Raw genomic sequence first — 21024 nt, forward strand, 5'->3', positions numbered from 1 at the left:
TGATTTGTAGACTCGAATCTCGTAAAGACTGCGTACTCCTGTTGAATAAAATCGACATAGTTCACTCAGATATCCCACTGCTGATGAAAGGAATCAGGAATGAACTATTAAAGTACTTCTTAAGCAGAAATTGATATTAACACGTGCGAGAGTACTCCATCGTGAATTTAAAATTTGCGGGACGTCGTACTTGCTGCCCACTCAGTGACTTATACTTAGTTTATTTATTATGTGATAATGTTTAGTCAAAGACAATACTTTTATTTATAAGAAAATGAAGCTATACAATGAAAGATAAAATTAACTCATTTAACAGATATTCTACTTAAAACGTCGAGACTTCCAGAAAATGTACGTGTTGAATGTAAAGCCATTGAAAAATCTGATGGTGTAAGCTTCACTTTTGTTCTTCCTGTTAAATCTCCTCTTTTTCTTAGGGTCTCAAACTAATCAGATTTAAGTTTCGCAGTTGTAATATATTTGATCGATAAGGATTATTTAAATCTATCTACTGTGTCGACTCCATCGGTGATTCTTGCCACTACCTTGTCTCCTAATCATTTCTTCCGTTTACGTTGTCATGTGTATACGGGAAAGGGCAGATGAGATTGGCGGCGGCTGTTCGGACACAAGCGGTAGGACACTGTTTGGTGCTCTTTCGAAAGTTGCTTTTCTGTTGAGGACCAGAATCCTCTGAGATAACTAAGCTGCTGTAGGAAATACTGTCTAGCAAAAATTACGCGAGTCCGATCAGTTTCTGTGTCCGAACAATGACGCCTGTCAACCTGCTCACTGGCCTGATGTTACGGAAAATGACTAATTAGGAAGATGGGCATCAGTAAGATAATCTGAGTAGCAAATATTACAGAAACTTCTATACGCTGTATTGCAGTGCGCAATGTATGCATCCTCAATGTGCATTAAATGTATTCGCAGTTGAAAATATGGGTACCCATCAGCTGTAGAATGGAATGACGGCGATGGAAATTTGTGCTGGATGGGGACTGGAACCCGGATTTCCCTCCTATCGCCAGCTGTCGCCTTATCATTTAGCTGTCCATGTATGACTCAAGGCCAGAACCAAACTTCCATACACCGCCAACCATACGTCTAAAACCTGTACTCGTACATCCACTATGTATATTCCCGTACAGATGAGACATTGTATTTGAAAGTCACTTGCCCGATGTCAGCAGATAAATGCTATAATGCAGTGTCTGTGTTATTCTGACTTGTAATTCAAAGTTCCTTTGTTTCCCGATCGTTGTCCACATTCCCAACTGCGAATACATTTAATGTATTCCATAACGGCTGTAGTCGCATCAGTGCCCGTTATTTTGGACCGGTATGCAAGTGCAAAGGAACTTGGCGTCGTAATTCTGAATAACACAGGTACTGAAATATCATCGTATCTTCATTGTGGGTTGTCTCCATGTCGCTATTGTTATATTGTATTGAACTGCATCATTTACTGTATATTAAGCTAGAGTCGCGCCTTGGAGAAACGTACTCCATAAATACAGCATTGCAGAGACTGGAAGGGAACGCCAAATGCTGTTCTGGTGTATGTCTTTGAGCAGAGGGCAGGATCGGTGGCTGTTTTGCTGCAGCTAGCAGGGCGGAGATCAGCTGGCGTGGCGCGAAATATCAGTCTTTGACCAGCCCGACTCGTTACGAGGAAACGTATCGCGGAAGCTAGCGCCATGACCCATGAATCTAGAGGCGTCGCCGGCAGTCAACCTGAGGAGTGTCCTTTAGTGACTGACAGTGGAATATCGGTCAGTTGAGTCGATTCAAGCTGTGTTTAGTGCACAGCGACTGCCATAAGTGGTGTCCACTGCGTGTAACTATTTTGCCACTCACGTACAGCATGGATGGACCTTGTGCACAGTGTTGTGTGCTGTGGTTTCATGAGTTTGCCTGCACGCTGACCGTGTCTTTTTTTTTTTTTTTGGAAAATAGAGCATTGACAGCCCGTCTGTAATCATTACGCTGTGACTGTATACATATAGAGGATTGTAATTGATGATTTTACGCCGGCCGATGTGGCCGAGCGGTGCTAGGCACTTCAGTCTGGAACCGTGCGACCGCTACGGTCTCAGGTTCGAATCCTGCCTCGGGCATGGACGTGTGTGATGTTCTTAGGTTAGTTAGGTTTAAATAGATCTGAGTTCTAGAGGTCTGATGACCTCAGATGTTAAGTCCCATAGTGCTCAGAGCCATTTGAGCCATTTAGAGAGACCTACGTAGGTAGTATGCTTGTTGGCAGATACTGTATTTGGTTTTGTTGTATGTAATGTCCGAGAGTTGGTATTCTGATTTTAATATTTGTGTTAAGTTGGTTCTGATTGAAGGCCATTTTTCATTTCATGCTTATAGCATTTTCGGGCCAAGAGGCCGTATATTGCGAACTACGTGTGTTCTTGTTATAGCCCCCAATTTTACTGTTCCCAGGATAGTGACAATTTAAAATTGTATTGTTGTTGTACTAAAGTAATTCTAATTCATTTATTTCGTTGTTCTAAGTCACAGTGGTGAAGGCAGTTTGTTATACTGCTGTGTTATTTATTGTAGAGAGATAATGCTTAATAGGCACCGTTTCTTAAAGTAGGTGCACACCTGCACAACCTCCACCCGGAACCCCACTCCTCCGAAATGGTCCACTGCTTGAAGTATTTATATTACCACAGTGTCGTTGAGACATGTACTGAAAGTCTGAGAACGCATTTCTCTCGACAGTACACTATACCTCGAGTTTTCAGGAGAGTAATCTGGACTTTTGGGTACTATACAGGGTGTATCTCCTAAGAGTCATTGGGGGCATGATCCCTGGTGTTTCGGCAGATATCTGCATTTTCCTTTTTCCAATGTGTGGCTGGAGTGAGCACAAACAAATAGTGCTCGTCACTTGTTTCATGCAGCGCCCAGTGTCGACAGACAGCGTCGGTTTGTTTCCTGTTACGAACAAAATAATTTTTATTGCGGAATTTTACGTGCCCATTCCATTCAGCGGCCCAAAATATGTCTAGTGAGATAATTGTTATATCTAAATCTGTCAACAGGGAGATTAAAACACACAGAATTACTACTATTCCAGGAGCGACTAAGCACTGGTTGAGTCAGCGCGGGCTGGGGCTGTGCTGTCGTTGTTGGGGAACTGGTTATTTCCTGTTCCTTTTAACACATAGGGTGAGTAGACGAATATCGCACTAGACTAATTTGGGACCATTCTATTGAAGCTATGACAAACAAACCTACGCTTTCCGTCAACACTAGGCATCGCATGAAAGACCTGATAAGTAGTATTTGTCGGGACAAAACCCAAATTGAAAACAGCTTCCAAAAAACAGAGAAAGTACTCCTGAGCCTCTCGGGACAGACACCCGGTATTTGCCCATTCTGATAACAGAGAGAGACAGAGATATACACACATCAAAAAAAGTTTTGCATCACCTCGGATCCGAGAGTTCCGGAACCTCTAAAGAAAATTGGAATAGAGATAGACATAAACATCATTTCCGCCCTTTTTATTGCTCATGAAAACCACACACTGCATGCTGTACCACCATACAGCGAGACCTTTTCAATATATCTCAGGCATGATAGAGAGGTTTCATCTGTGGATAACATGCTGGCGACTTTAATCGGGCGACGTCGTTATCCTGAAGGAAGTCATTCACAAGATGTGCACGATGGGGGCGTGAATTGTCCTCAATGAAGACGAATGCCTCGCCAATATGCTGCCGATATGGTTCTACTATCGGTCGGAGGATGGCATTCACATATCATACAGCCGTTACGGCGCCTTCCATGACCATAAGCGACGTACGTCGGCCCCACATAATGCCATCCCAAAGCAGCAGCGAACCTCCATCTTGCCTGACCGGCTTGCCTCCAAACACGTCTCCGACGATTTTCTGGCTGATGGCATATGCGACACTCATCTGTGAAGAGAACGTGATGCCAGTCCTGTGCGGTCCATTCGGAATGTTGTTGGGCCCATCTGGACCGTGCTGCATGGTGTCATGGTTGTATAGATGGACATCGCCATGGACGTTGGAAGCTAACTTGTGCATCATGCAGCCTGTTGCGCACAGTTTGAGTCTCACCACGGCATCCTGTGGCTGCACGAAAAGCATTATTCAACAAGGTGGCGTTGCTGTCAGGGTTCTCCCGAGCCATAACCCGTTGATAGCGGCCATCCACTGCAGTAGTGGCCCTTGGGTGGACTGAGTGAGGCACGTCATCGACAGTTCCTATCTCTCTGTATTTACTCCATGTCCGTACAACATCGCTTTGGTTCACTCCGAGACGCCTGGACACTTCGCTTGTTGAGAGCCTTTCCTGGCACAAAGTGACAATGCGGACGTGATCGAACTGCGGTATTGACCGTCTAGTCGTGGTTGAATTACAGGCAACACGAGCCGCGTACGTCCTTCCTGGTGGAATGACTGGAACTGATCGGCTGTCGGACCCCTTCCGTCTAATAGCCGCTGCTCTTACATCTCTGAAAAGTGAAAGGGATTGTGTCCGCGATACAATATCCGCAGTCAACGTCTGTCTTCAGGCGTTCTGGGAACCGGGATGACGCTATGCTTTTTTGATGTGTGTGTAATGTCGCAGATAATGGATTTCGGGGGTAGCGTTGCAAAATATTGAGAGTTACCTGAAAGTTGTACACAGTAAGTGGGGCATCACTCTTTTCATTCCATAAAAAACAAAATCATGGGAGACATTACAAAATTCATAGCACACACGTTGGGAGGAGTTATACCGGCTATCTGGAAGACGTCTTATGAAGTACTGTTCTGATGTAATGGTTATCTGCATCAGTTACAGCCAGTAAATAATCTTCAATCAACTACGGAGCGATCGACCAATTACGACTTGGTGTACGATGTAGGCGACAAAAATCGCCAGGCATGCCCAAATCTCAGACCAGGGTTTCACATTCCGCTACAGTAGAGGTCGCCACTGGCATCTAGTCGACTAAAGATATTTGTACCACCACGATCTATACTGATGTTACACTAATGCCTGAATTCTTTGGGTGTAGTTACAATGTGAACTGTTGATTTTTCGTGAAAACGATGGAATAAAATGATACCAAGTGTTTCGTATTAATATGCAGTTTATCGATCTCGTTAATACAATGGTTACATGGAGTAATACAATGGTTACATAAATAGTAATCCAAAGTCATGGCTAGTGGTTATCTGTGTTCTCTCATATGGAAAGATTCGTTTGGGTTTATTCAATGAACTTAATCAGCATGTGATTCAAGAAGGTTTATTACACCTTCTGAAGAAGACAATACCAAAATAGTCGAAACAGCGGTCAGCTGTTCCAATTCACTTTTATTTGCCACTGGTTGCCTGATTTTTTTAAACCTCTCCAAGGTTACAGAATAGAGAACCGACAAGTTTATTTATGTAGCAATGCTCCTTAGCGGCTAATGTAACACGTGCACCTAACACTGCTTCGAATTCAAATGTCTAGTGAAAGCCTTCCAATGATGCCTGCATGTGATCCGTAGACGTTTGGCCTGTCGTTTCCCGCTGTACTCTCAATACGCCAACTAAGTAATCGCTTTGCGCTAGTTATCCATTTCATTGCCGTAACTCTCACAATTGCTCTGAACTGGAATTTTTATGCTTTTTGGATTCCTTTCGACACTAACTTCTCTCTGGCTTGGGTCTTCTACAGTTACGGGTTCATTTGTGGGTAATATGAGGCGACATGATTCTTAATTTTGTAATTTTCGATTTAATAACGATTTTCATTTATATTCTGGCGAATATTTCTGTTATCTGAGTTTGGGGCCTAGTGGCACACTGCAACGTATTTGTAATGACACTCATTCATTTCATTGCCGTAACTCTCACAATTGCTCTGAACTGGAATTTTTATGCTTTTTGGATTCCTTTCGACACTAACTTCTCTCTGGCTTGGGTCTTCTACAGTTACGGGTTCATTTCTACATCTACATCTACATTGATACCCCGCAAGCCACCCAACGGTGTGTGGCGGAGGGCACTTTACGTGCCACTGTCATTACCTCCCTTTCCTGTTCCAGTCGCGTATGGTTCGCGGGAAGAACGACTGTCTGAAAGCCTCCGTGCGCGCTCTAATCTCTCTAATTTTACATTCGTGATCTCCTCGGGAAGTATAAGTAGGGGGAAGCAATATATTCGATACCTCATCCAGAAACGCACCCTCTCGAAACCTGGCGAGCAAGCTACACCGCGATGCAGAGCGCCTCTCTTGCAGAGTCTGCCACTTGAGTTTATTAAACATCTCCGTAACGCTATCACGGTTACCAAATAACCCAGTGACGAAACGCGCCGCTCTTCTTTGGATCTTCTCTATCTCCTCCGTCAACCCGACCTGGTACGGATCCCACACTGATGAGCAATACTCAAGTATAGGTCGAACGAGTGTTTTGTAAGCCACCTCCTTTGTTGATGGACTACATTTTCTAAGCACTCTCCCAATGAATCTCAACCTGGTACCCGCCTTACCAACAATTAGTTTTATATGATCATTCCACTTCAAATCGTTCCGTACGCATACTCCCAGATATTTTACAGAAGTAACTGCTACCAGTGTTTGTTCCGCTATCATATAATCATACAATAAAGGATCCTTCTTTCTATGTATTCGCAATACATTACATTTGTCTATGTTAAGGGTCAGTTGCCACTCCCTGCACCAAGTGCCTATCCGCTGCAGATCTTCCTGTATTTCGCTACAATTTTCTAATGCAGCAACTTCTCTGTATACTACAGCATCATCCGCGAAAAGCCGCATGGAACTTCCGACACTATCTACTAAGTCATTTATACATATTGTGAAAAGCAATGGTCCCATAACACTCCCCTGTGGCACGCCAGAGGTTACTTTAACGTCTGTAGACGTCTCTCCATTGATAACAACATGCTGTGTTCTGTTTGCCAAAAACTCCTCAATCCAGCCACACAGCTGGTCTGATATTCCGTAGGCTCTTACTTTGCTTATCAGGCGACAGTGCGGAACTGTATCGAACGCCTTCCGGAAGTCAAGAAAAATAGCATCTACCTGGGAGCCTGTATCTAATATTTTCTGGGTCTCATGAACAAATAAGGCGAGTTGGGTCTCACACGATCGCTGTTTCCGGAATCCATGTTGATTCCTACATAGTAGATTCTGGGTTTCCAGAAATGACATGATACGCGAGCAAAAAACATGTTCTAAAATTCTACAAGAGATCGACGTAAGAGATATAGGTCTATAGTTTTGCGCATCTGCTCGACGACCCTTCTTGAAGACTGGGACTATCTGTGCTCTTTTCCAATCATTTGGAACCCTCCGTTCCTCTAGAGACTTGCGGTACACGGCTGTTAGAAGGGGGGCAAGTTCTTGCGCGTACTCTGTGTAGAATCGAATTGGTATCCCGTCAGGTCCAGTGGACTTTCCTCTATTGAGTGATTCCAGTTGCTTTTCTATTCCTTGGACACTTATTTCGATGTCAGCCATTTTTTCGTTTGTGCGAGGATTTAGAGAAGGAACTGCAGTGCGGTCTTCCTCTGTGAAACAGCTTTGGAAAAAGGTGTTTAGTATTTCAGCTTTACGCGTGTCATCCTCTGTTTCAATGCCATCATCATCCCGTAGTGTCTGGATATGCTGTTTCGAGCCACTTACTGATTTAACGTAAGACCAGAACTTCCTAGGATTTTCTGTCAAGTCGGTACATAGAATTTTACTTTCGAATTCAATGAACGCTTCACGCATAGCCCTCCTTACGCTAACTTTGACATCGTTTAGCTTCTGTTTGTCTGAGAGGTTTTGGCTGCGTTTAAACTTGGAGTGGAGCTCTCTTTGCTTTCGCAGTAGTTTCCTAACTTTGGTGTTGTACCACGGTGGGTTTTTCCCGTCCCTCACAGTTTTACTCGGCACGTACCTGTCTAAAACGCATTTTACGATTGCCTTGAACTTTTTCCATAAACACTCAACATTGTCAGTGTCGGAACAGAAATTTTCGTTTTGATCTGTTAGGTAGTCTGAAATCTGCCTTCTATTACTCTTGCTAAACAGATAAACCTTCCTCCCTTTTTTTATATTCCTGTTAACTTCCATATTCAGGGATGCTGCAACGGCCTTATGATCACTGATTCCCTGTTCTGTACATACAGATTCGAAAAGTTCGGGTCTGTTTGTTATCAGTAGGTCCAATATGTTATCTCCACGAGTCGGTTCTCTGTTTAATTGTTCGAGGTAATTTTCGGATAGTGCACTCAGTATAATGTCACTCGATGCTCTGTCCCTACCACCCGTCCTAAACATCTGAGTGTCCCAGTCTATATCTGGTAAATTGAAATCTCCACCTAAGACTATAACATGCTGAGAAAATTTATGTGAAATGTATTCCAAATTTTCTCTCAGTTGTTCTGCCACTAATGCTGCTGAGTCGGGAGGTCGGTAAAAGGAGCCAATTATTAACCTAGTTCGGTTGTTTAGTGTAACCTCCACCCATAATAATTCACAGGAACTATCCACTTCTACTTCACTACAGGATAAACTACTACTAACAGCGATGAACACTCCACCACCGGTTGCATGCAATCTATCCTTTCTAAACACCGTCTGTACCTTTGTAAAAATTTCGGCAGAATTTATCTCTGGCTTAAGCCAGCTTTCTGTACCTATAACGATTTCAGCTTCGGTGCTTTCTATCAGCGCTTGAAGTTCCGGTACTTTACCAACGCAGCTTCGACAGTTGACAATTACAATACCGATTGCTGCTTGGTCCCCGCATGTCCTGACTTTGCCCCGCACCCGTTGAGGCTGTTGCCCTTTCTGTACTTGCCCAAGGCCATCTAACCTAAAAAACCGCCCAGCCCACGCCACACAACCCCAGCTACCCGTGTAGCCGCTTGTTGCGTGTAGTGGACTCCTGACCTATCCAGCGGAACCCGAAACCCCACCACCCTATGGCGCAAGTCGAGGAATCTGCAGCCCACACGGTCGCAGAACCGTCTCAGCCTCTGATTCAGACCCTCCACTCGGCTCTGTACCAAAGGTCCGCAGTCAGTCCTGTCGACGATGCTGCAGATGGTGAGCTCTGCTTTCATCCCGCTAGCGAGACTGGCAGTCTTCACCAAATCAGATAGCCGCCGGAAGCCAGAGAGGATTTCCTCCGATCCATAGCGACACACATCATTGGTGCCGACATGAGCGACCACCTGCAGATGGGTGCACCCTGTACCCTTCATGGCATCCGGAAGGACCCTTTGCACATCTGGAATGACTGCCCCCGGTATGCACACGGAGTGCACATTGGTTTTCTTCCCCTCTCTTGCTGCCATTTCCCTAAGGGGCCCCATTACGCGCCTGACGTTGGAGCTCCCAACTACCAGTAAGCCCACCCTCTGCGACTGCCCGGATCTTGCAGACTGAGGGGCAACCTCTGGAACAGGACAAGCAGCCATGTCAGGCCGAAGATCAGTATCAGCCTGAGACAGAGCCTGAAACCAGTTCGTCAGACAAACTGGAGAGGCTTTCCGTTCAGCCCTCCGGAATGTCTTTCGCCCCCTGCCACACCTTGAAACGACCTCCCACTCTACCACAGGTGAGGGATCAGCCTCAATGCGGGCAGTATCCCGGGCAACCACAGTCGTAGTCCGATCAGGGGATGCGTGGGACGAGCTGGCCGTCCCCGACAAACCCCCATCCCGACCCCCACAGTGATGCCCATTGGCAACAGCCTCAAGCTGTGTGACCGAAGCCAACACTGCCTGAAGCTGGGAGCGAAGGGATGCCAACTCAGCCTGCATCCGAACACAGCAGTTGCAGTCCCTATCCATGCTAAAAACTGTTTTGCTAAGAACGTCTGAACTAATCTACAGAGAGCGCAAACAAATCGACAAAATTTAAACGGTTATTAAAATACAAGATTGCCTAGTAAATGCAGTAATGCTGCTACTTGCGCACTGCTGACACTGCTCGGCGGCGGAAGGAGACTAAGCGAAATTACACTATTCAGGTACTAAAACACGATGCTACACTCTCAAATACTATAATACGCCCGAAATTTATGAATTAAACAATGCAAGAACCAAAAACACGCAAAGAAATTAAGAATTAAACTATGTAACAAATGAGTGAGCTAGGAGTATACGACTTGCTGCTCAGCTGCTTATCCAACGGCGGCAGGGAGCACACTGACTGCGACCAACCGACACTGGCCGTTCAAAACAAAACAGTAGACAAACGACTACGCGAATTTACACTATTCAGGTACTAAAACGCGATGCTACAACTCTCAAATACTATAATACGCTCGAAATTTATGAATTAAACAATGCAAGTACGAAAAACACGCAAAGAAATTAAGAATTAAACTATGTAACAAATGAGTGAGCTAGGAGTATACGACTTGCTGCTGCAGCTGCTTATCCAACGGCGGCAGGGGGTAATATGAGGCGACATGATTCTTAATTTTGTAATTTTCGATTTAATAACGATTTTCATTTATATTCTGGCGAATATTTCTGTTATCTGAGTTTGGGGCTTAGTGGCACACTGCAACCTATTTGTAATGACACTCATGTCCTAGCGAAATCCGTTTCGACGCTACACCAACTTATATCTGTAAGCAAAGCTAATTAATAAGATTCACTTGCATGCGCCTACATACGACACAGGCGGAAAAAACATTGCGCGACGAGCGCTTGCAGACTTGATCTATCTTCTAGGCGCTACAGTTTGGAACTGCACTGCTGCTACGGTTGCAGGTTTGAATCCTGCCTCGGGCATGGATGTGTGTGATGTCCTTAGGTTAGTTAGGTTTAAGTAGTTCTAAGATCTAGGGGACTGATGACCTCAGAAGTTAAGTCCTATAGTGCTCAGAGCCATTTGAACCATTTGAACCTGATTTATCCGTTGTCTGCTCGACTGTTGTTTATGCGTTATTCGTCTTAAAGCTATTAGTGATTCGAATATGACTATATTTTGTCACGTAAGAAAGTTCGACCGACGAGCTAACAGATATTTTCGTACCAAGAAAGGGAGTGTGGAGGAGACAGAGAGAGAGAGAGAGAGAGAGAGAGAGAGATAGAGATAGATTCAAATGGGTCAAATGGCTCTAGGCACTATGGGACTTAACATCTGAGGTCATCAGTCCGCTAGACGTAGAACTACTTAAACCTAACTAACCTAAGGACATCACACACATCCATGCCCGAGGCAGGATTCGCACCTGCGGCAGTAGCAGCAGCGCGGTTCCGGACTGAAGCGCCTAGAACCGCTCGGCCACAGCGGCCGGCAAAGAGATAGATGGAGAGAGAGAGAGAGAGAGAGAGAGAGAGAGAGAGAGAGAGAGAGAACTACACTAATTTAGATTTAGAGGAAAGAAATGAAACAGATTCCGTTCAATATTGCAGGGTGGTTGTAATTTAACTTTAGCTTCTTGTGAGGGCTCCAATGTAAAACGAGTGATCATAGAATAATAAAACGTCATGGAAATATTTTTAACGACATGTGGAAGAGAAATAACTTATAACCCTTTGAAAAAACACATTTCAATTTCCACGTGAGATGCTAATAATTGTTAAGTGTGTACAATGTTTACGTCTCATGTTGGACACGTTGCTCAGTGTGACGATCACCTGCAGCCATGACAGCCTGGAATCCGTCATTTCACAACTTTTCGCATCACTTTTCGAACGCTGCACCATGGAACGTTAAGCTGTCGTGACACAGCTCGTGCATTGCTAGAAGATTTTGTCCAGCATTCTCACTCATGCACACAGTAATATGTTCAACCATTTGTGGCGCAATTGGACGTAGGCCTCTCCCAGGTGTAGTTCCCATATCGCCAGATAATTCTAACGTCCGAATCATGATCTTCAACCGCAGTGTGGAAAGAAAATATTCCTTTAATGCGTCGATACTCGCGAACAGCAGCACTGTTGCTGTTGTTTTGAAAGACAATTTTCGTGTAAAGCCCTGCTCACCTTGGCTGTCGCAAGCTGTACAGGACGCTGAAACTTGTGTTTCAACCCAACGTCGCCGTACCAGTACCGGAGCCTAACGGGAAGCCACGACACTGACACTAATAGCAACGCAAATCCAGCAGCGCAGTCTGAACGTCATGCCAATCAAGTTCGGTTCCCGTGCGGTAAATAGTTTTCGGTCAACATTGGCTCGAGCAGCAAAAGCGTAACTGTAACCGTCGTGTATAGTACGACTGTCGATACTGTTCACCGTCTGGAAGCGTCAGTAGTGAGAAGCAGCTCGCCAAACGGCCATGAAGCTTACCGTGACAGACGCCATGCCGCCGTAACGTATTGTTCGCCCGATAACGGCAACCACGATACAAAAGCAGTTTGAGGCAGACGGCACTGGTCTTGAGAGGTATCAGTGCCCCACAGAGGAGTGACGCCCTGCGTGGGATAAGACGGAGCTACTCGCTCTTTCACGCGAGACATACACAAGCCAGGAAGGACGCACAACCACAAGGTGGTGGCTAGCCGCCTCTGCCGATCAGCTATACGTAGAATGACTTACGCCCTCTTTCAGTGGATACAATTTTGAACAGCTGTCTTGCTGCTGGAAATAAAATACCTTTTCTAAAAATGAATTTCTGACACTCAGTGTTGTAAGAAATTCATAAATATAAATTATGGCCGTGCGGTTCTAGGCGCTTCTGTCTGGAGCCGCGTGACCGCTACGGTCGCAGGTTCGAATCCTCCCTCGGGCATTGATGTGTGTGATGTCCTTAGGTTAGTTAGGTTTAAGTAGTTCTAAGTTCTAGGGGAATGATGACCACAGGTGTTAAGTCCCATACTGATCAGAGCCATAAACATATATTAAGAAGGGAAAACTTTCCCGCTGTTGTGGAAAACATTATTTATTTGATCAAGATCAGGCTTTTGGCTTCTTAGTCCGTCGTCAGCGGCCAACTGAATGTCGCAACCAGAAACACAACTATGTGCGACTTACAAAGATCTTTTTGACGCAGATGCAGATGATATGCACTGAAGCACCAAAGAAATTGGCACGGGCATACGTATTCAAATACAGAGAGATGTAAACAGGCCGAGTACGGCGCTGGGGTCGGCAACGCCTATCTAAGTGTGTGGCGCAGTTGTTAGATCGGTTACTGTTGCTCCAATGACAGACTGGCAGAGTATCAAGATTTAAGTGAGTATGAACGTGGTCTTGAAGTCGGCGTACGGGCGATGGGACACGGCATCTCCGAGATCACGATGAAATAGGATTTTTCCGCACGACCATTTCACGAGTGTATCGTGATTATCAGGAATCCGGTAAAACATCAACTCTCCGACATCACTGCTGCCGGAAAAAGATCCTGCAAGGTCGCGACCACCAAGACTGAAGAAAATCGTTCAACGTGACAGAAGTACATCCCTTCCGCAAATTATGCAGATTTTAATGCTGGGCGATCAACAAGTGTCAGCCTGCAAACCACTCAATAAAATATCATGGACATTTCCTTTCGGAGCCGAAGGACTACTCCTGTACCCTTGACGACTGTACGACACAGGGCTTTACGCCTCGCCTGGGCCCGTCAACACCGACATTAGACTGTTGCTTGTTTGGACGAGTCTCGTTTCAAATTGTATCGAACGGATGGACGTGTACGGGTATGGAGACAACAACATGAAACCATGGACCCTGCATGTTCAAATGGTTCAAATGGCTCTGAGCACTATGGGACTCAACTGCTGTGGTCATAAGTCCCCTAGAACTTAGAACTACTTAAACCTAACTAACCTAAGGACAGCACACAACACCCAGCCATCACGAGGCAGAGAAAATCCCTGACCCCGCCGGGAATCGAACCCGGGAACCCGGGCGTGGGAAGCGAGAACGCTACCGCACGACCACGAGATGCGGGCGACCCTTCATGTCAGCAGGGGACTGTTCAAGCTGGTAGAGGCTCCGTAATGGTGTGGAACGTGTGCGTCTAGTTACGACTCAGATGGCACGTACATAAAGCATCCTGTCTGGTCACCTGCATCCATTCGTATCCATCGGGCATTCCGACGCCCTTGGGCAATTCCAGCAAAACAATGCGACACCCCATAAATCCAGAACTGCTACTGAGTGGCTCCAGGAACGCTCTTCTGAGTTTAAACACTTCCGCTGACCACCAGACTCCTCAAGAAAATGTTCAAATGTGTGTGAATTCCTAAGGGACCAAACTGCTGAGGTCATCGGTCCCTAGCCTTACATACTACTTAAACTAACTTATGCTACGAGCAACACATACACTCATGCCCGAGAAAGGACTCGAACCTACGGCGGGAGGGGCCGCGCAATTCGTGACATGGCGCCTCTAATCGCGCGGCCAAACTCCTCAGACATGAACATTGTGGAGCGTATCTGGGATGCTTTGCAACGTGCTGCTCAGAAGAGATCTCCACCTTACGGATTTATGGACAGCCCTGCGGGATTCCCTCCATTACTTTTTTTTTTTAGTCATCAGACTTCTGACTGGTTTGTTGCGGTCCGCCACGAATTCCTCTCCTGTACCAACCTCTTCATCTCAGAGTAGCACTGGAAACTTACACCCTCAACTGTATTCCAATATCTGTCTTCCTCTACAGTTTTTGCCATCTGCAACTGCCTCTAGTACCACAGAAGTCAGTCCCTGATGTACTAACAGAGGTGCTATCATCCTGTCCCTTATCCTCGTCAGTTTTTCCACATATTCCTTCCCTTTGCGATTCTACGCAGAACTTCCTCATTCCTTACCTTATAAGTCCCTCTAATTTTGAACATTCGTCTGTACCACCACATCTGAAATGCTTAGATTCTCTTCTGTTCCAGTTTTACCAAAGTGCATGTTTCACTACCATACAATTCTGTGTTCCAAAACGTACATTCTCAGAAATTTCTCACTCAAGTTAGGGTCAATGTAGATTTATTTTCGCCAAGAACGACCTTTTTCCAGTACTAGCCTGCTTTTGATGTCCTCCTTGCTCCGTCCGCAATTGGTTACATTCGTCTACCACAGCCGGATTCTCCATTTTGGACGGCTCCCGTCATAAGCCGGGAATATCAGTTCTTTCAGCCACAGGCTACCGCTGCAACACGCGCTTCCGAACCCCAGACAGAATCGCCCAAGAAAACCAGCCACATATATTCTATCACTGCAGTTACAATTAAATACACTGAAAAGGCAAAGAAACGGGCACACCTGCCTAATATCGTGTAGGACGCCCGGGAGCGCACAGAAGTGACACAATAGAATGTGGTATGGACTCGACTAATGTCTGAAGTAGTGCCGGAGGAAATTGACAACATGAATCCTGCAGGGCTGTCCATATATCCGTAAGAGTACAAGAGGGTGGAGATCTCTTCTGAACAGCACGTTGCATGGCATCGCAGACATGCTCAATAATGTTCATGTCTGGGGAGTCTGGTGGCCAGCGGAACTGTTTAAACTCAGAAGAATGTTCGTGGATCCACTCTGTAGCAAAATGGTTCAAATGGCTCTGAGCACTATGGGACTCAACTTCTGAGGTCATCAGTCCCCTAGAACTTAGAACTACTTAAACCTAACTAACCTAAGGACATCACACACATCCATGCCCGAGGCAGGATTCGAACCTGCGACCGTAGCGTCTCGCGGTTCCAGAGTGTAGCACCTAGAACCGCACGGCCACTCTGTAGCAATTCTGGACGTCTGGGAAGGTCACATTGCCCTTCTGGAATTACCTAAAGTCTCTCGGAATCGACAATGAAGATGAGTGGATGCAGGCGATCAGACAGGATTCTTACATACATGTCACCTAGATGTATCAGGGGCCCCATATTACTCCAACTGCACATGCCCCACACCATTATAGAGCCTCCACCAGATTGAGCAGTTCTCTGCTGAGTTGCAGGGTCCATGCATTCTTGAGGTTTTCTCCGTACCCGTACACATCCCTCCGCTCGATACAGTTTGAAACGAGATTCATCCAACCGAGCAGTGTGCTTCCAGTCACCGAAGCCCATATCAATAATGTTTCGTTGAATGATTTGCACACTGAGACACTTCCGGATGGCCCAGCATTGATATCTGCAGCAATTTGCGATGGTTGCACTTCTGTCATGTTGAACAATTCTCTTCAGTCGTCGTTGGTCCGGTTCTTGCCGGATATTTTTCCGTCACAGCGATGTCGGAGATTTGATGTTGTACCTAACTCCTGATATTAACGGTACGCTTGTGAAATAGTCATACGAGAAAATCCTGACTTCATCGCTACCTCAGAGATGTTGTGCCCCATCGCTCGAGCGCCGACTGTAACACCACATTCAAAATCACTTAAATCTTGATAACCTGCCATTGTAGCAGCAGTAACAACAAGCGAAGTATCGGAAATACCCTCTCCTGATGACGGTGCTCTACTGAATGTAATCGCTCTTAATCAATCACCACCCTCCCTCGCCTATAACGAAGTGTATACAGGGTGGTCCATTGATAGTGACCGGGCCAAATATCTCACGAAATAAGCGTCAAACGAAAAAAGTACAAAGAACGAAACTTATCTAGCTTGAAGGGGGAAACCAGATGGCGCTATGGTTGACCCGGTAGATGGCGCTGCCATAGGTCAAACGGATGTCAACTGAGTTTTTTTAAATAGGAACCCCCATTTTTTATTAGATATTCGTGTAGTACGTAAAGAAATAGGAATGTTTTAGTCGGACAACTTTTTTCGCTTTGTGATAGATGGCGCTGTAATAGTCACAAACATATGGCTCTGGTTTCTGTACATATTGTAAATATCCTTTCGCCCCCTGTATTTTACCCCTGCCACCTTCAGAATTTTAAAGAGAGTATTCCAGTCAACATTGTCAAAAGCTTTCTCTAAGTCTACAAATGCTAGAAACGTAGGTTTGCCTTTTCTTAATCTAGCGTCTAAGATAAGTCGTAGGGTTACTATTGCCTCACATGTTCCAATACTTCTACGGAATCCAAACTGATCATCCCCGAGGTCGGCTTCCACCAGTTTTTCCATTCGTCCGTAAAGAATTCGCGTTAGTATTTTGCAACCATGACTTAATAAACTGATAGTTTGTTAATTTTCACATCTGTCAACACCTGCTTTCTTTGAGATTGAAATTATTATATTCTTCTTTTTCGTATTTTGCATGTCTCATACATTTGGCTCACCAGATGGTAGAGTTTTGTCAGGACTGGCTCTCCCAAGGCTGTCAGCAGTTCTAACGGAATGTTGTCTACTCCCGGGGCCTTGTTTCGACTTAGGTCATTCAGTGCTCTGTCAAACTCTTCATGCAGTATCATATCACCCATTTCATCTTTATTTACATCCTCTTCCATTTCCATAATACTGCCCTCAAGTACCTCGCCCTTGTATAGACCCTCTATATACTCCTTCCACCTTTCTGCTTTCGCTTCTTTGCTTAGAACTGGGTTTCCATCTGAGCTCTTGATATTCATACAAGTGGTTCTCTGTTCTCCAAAGGTGTCTTTAATTTTCCTGTAGCCAGTATCTATTTTACCCCTAGTGAGATAAGCCTCTACATCCTTACATTTGTCCTCTAGCCATCCTTGCTGAGCCATTTTGCACTTCCTGTCGATCTAATTTTTGAGACTTTTGTATTCCTTTTTCACTGCTTCATTTACTGCATTTTTATATTTTCTGCATTCATCAATTAAATTCAATATTACTTCTGTCACCCCAAGATTTCTACTAGCCCTTTTACCTACTTGATCCCCTGCTGCCTTCACTGTTTCATCCCTCAAAGCGACCCATTCTGCTTCTACCGTATTTCTTTCCCCCATTCTTGACAACTGTTCCCCTATGCTCTCCCTGAAATTCTCTACAACCTCTGGTTTAGTCAGTTTATCCAGGTCCCATCTCCTTAAATTCCCGCCTTTTTGCAGTTTCTTCAGTTTTAATCTACAGTTCATAACCAATAGATTGTGGTCAGAGTCCACATCTGCCCCTGGAAATGTATTACAATTTAAAACCTGATTCCTGTATCTCTGTCTTACCACTATATAATCTATCTGAAACCTTCTAGTATATCCAGGCTTCTTCCATGCATACAACCTTCTTTCATGATTCTTGAACCAAGTGTTAGCTGCGACTTATTTATGCTCTGTGCAAATTACTACCACGCGGCTTCTTCTTTCATTTCTTACCCCCAATCCATATTCACCTACTTCGTATCCTTCTCTTCCTTTTCCTACTATTGAGTTCCAGTCACCCATGACACTATCTGAATAATTTCATTTATCTCATCATACATTTCATCACTCTCTTTATCATCTGCGGAGCTAGTTGCCATGTAAACTTGTGCTACTGTGGTAGGCATGGGCTTCGTATCTATCTTGGCCACAGTAATGCGTTCACTATGCTGTTTGTAGTAGCTTACCTGCATTCCTATTTTCCTATTCATTATTAAACTTACTCCTGCATCACACCTATTAGATTTTGTATTTATAACCCTGTATTCACCAGTTTGGTTTTGGAGGGCAGTGTGGAGCTAGAGTAGCATGGAGAGCTGCATAAATCAGTCTCTGGACTGAAGACCACAACAACATTATTCCGACATTCCTTGATCTCATTCACCATCCGTGCGTTCCCCCGGAAGAGCAGCGATCACTCGCCTGAGCCCGTGCATCATCAGCGCATGCTTGAGCCGTCTATAGGTAAGCTGTTAACTCTGATGCCGTCAGCAACAGACAGCACCCCGTCACGTCCCATATCGCGAAAGAGCTTAGATCGGAATTGTGTGTATTTCAGGTCCTCCCTTCCCGTCAATAGCTATTTACTTGACACATTTGTCGGACTTAGAATAGCCCTCCCTTTTGCTGCATTCGTCGGTTGTTTTCAATGACATACTGCCTTTTAGCGGTGTTTTATACTGACGGCCTGAACAAGTTCCGAGCTTTTAAGCTCTAATATTTTGGTTACATGAGTACAAATATTTTAATATTCTCATGTAAAAGTTTTTAAAAATTTAAATATCTTAATTTTAGAAAATTATCATATCTGTGGATATCTCATGTTTGTTATTCCTTCTTGGCTTATTGTCATGCAGATGTTCACCTGAAGATGTGGCACGTAGTACCACGAAACCGACAGTTTTGTAAAAATAGAGGACTAAATACATCTGAAGCGATGAAGGATGATTAATCATAGCTATGGTTGCTCTATCGTCAAGGTTGCCTGCAAAGGCATACAGACAGTGAGTTTTTCCTCGTGCTGTACGCGAGTTGAATAGGACAGAAACTCGATAATATCGGTACGAGGTGCTCACTACCATGCACTGTACTGTTCCTTGCGCAGTGTTTATGTAGATGTGTTTACGGACATCTGAGGAACGGGATAGAAAGGGACGAAAGATTGACCGAAAGAAAAGGCAGCGTGGAAATAATCAACAAGTGGTCAGATTGACTCTTGGGAGAGCTGAGGGAGAATGGCGACATCCGTGTCCAGGGAGTGAAGCAGGCGCCAGCGGCCGTGGCAGGTGGGATAGCGAGTGATGGATGGCTTCTAGCGTGGGCACTACCCGCTGCGCCAGATAACGTCTCCTGCCACTCCACTGCCCCAGGAGGTGAAAGATCGCGCCAGTCCACGTCCTCGGCAGACTTCCTGCCGCCAGCCATCTCCAGGTCGCGGTTGCTAACCAATGAGAGGGAAGGGAACTCCCTTTCAAAGATAACGAAAAGATGTGTTCTTAATTGGGAGGTCTTCCTATAGAGTGACTAGCCATTTCTGATTGTCCAGTTGGTAGACAGCTGGTTCGGAACATCTGGACTGACAGATTAATTTTAATATGTAAAAAAATGTAAGTGACGTATAGCATTGTCAGCTGAGATATTCCAAGGGGCGGATTCAGTGGTATCCTCAGCGAACGTTCGTCATCGCAGATCAGAGATAGGAAAGGTTCACATGATATTAATAAACTGCAGAAGCATTCAAGGAGAGGTCCCAGAATTAGTATCGGTTATTCAAGGTTATAAAGCACAGAGTGTATTAGGAGCAGAAAGTTGGTTGAAACCGGACGTTAATGACAACGAAATCCTAAGTTCAGAAAGGAATTTTTATCGTAAGGATAGGTAAGTCGCCAGTGGTGGTGACATGTTTATTGCAGTAAAGAGTTCGATAAAATGTAACGAAGTTATGACGGATTCCGATTGTAAATAAATCTGGGTGAAGTTAAGTCTCAAAGATCGGTCAAAAATGGTAATCGGGTGCTTTTATAGACGTGATCATACCGCTGTAATAGGAGGTGGCTTCAACTTTCCAGGTTTAGATTGGGAGTGTGATGCTGTCGAAGCTGTTGCCTGAGACACGGATTCGTATGACATTGTTCTGGAAGTCTTATCCGAAAATTACTTTGAGCGGGTAGTAAGAGAAGCAACTCGTAAGGGTACCGTCTTAGACCTCCTAGCAACAAACAGACCTGAACTTATCGAATCAGTTAACGTAGAGGAAGGTATTAATGATCATAAGGCTGTGACAGCATCTATGACAACGTATCTGACAAAGAACTTTAAGGAAGGTAGGAATATATTTTAGCTTAGCAAGAATGAAGGATCCAAATTTTGGAGTATCTAAGTAGTCAGAATCAAATATTCGGTGATGAGGACGAAGGTGTGGAGAACAAATCGAAAAAAGTGAAAGAAATCTCACAGTGTGCCGCAGATAAATATGTTCCGAGTAAGGTCTCAAGGGATGGGAAAGATCCACCATGGTTTAATAGCCTTGTTAGGAAAATGATACGTAAACAAAGAGAACTTCACCTCAGATTCAAGAGAAGTAAGAGACTATCTCACAAACAAAAGCTGAACGAAGCGAAAATGGGCGTAAGTAGAGCAATGAGAGAAGCGTTCAGTGACTGAAAGTAAAGCTTTGTCAACCAATCTGAGTAAACCCCTAAGAGGTTTGGTTGTGCGTAAAATCAATAAATGGGTCGAAAATCATCTATTCATTCACTCAGAGACCATACAGGCAGCGAAACGGAAGATGACAGAGAGAAGCCGAAATACTGAAT

This window comes from Schistocerca americana, chromosome 1 (assembly GCF_021461395.2).
Source record: "Schistocerca americana isolate TAMUIC-IGC-003095 chromosome 1, iqSchAmer2.1, whole genome shotgun sequence".
Taxonomy (NCBI): Eukaryota; Metazoa; Arthropoda; class Insecta; order Orthoptera; family Acrididae; genus Schistocerca; species Schistocerca americana.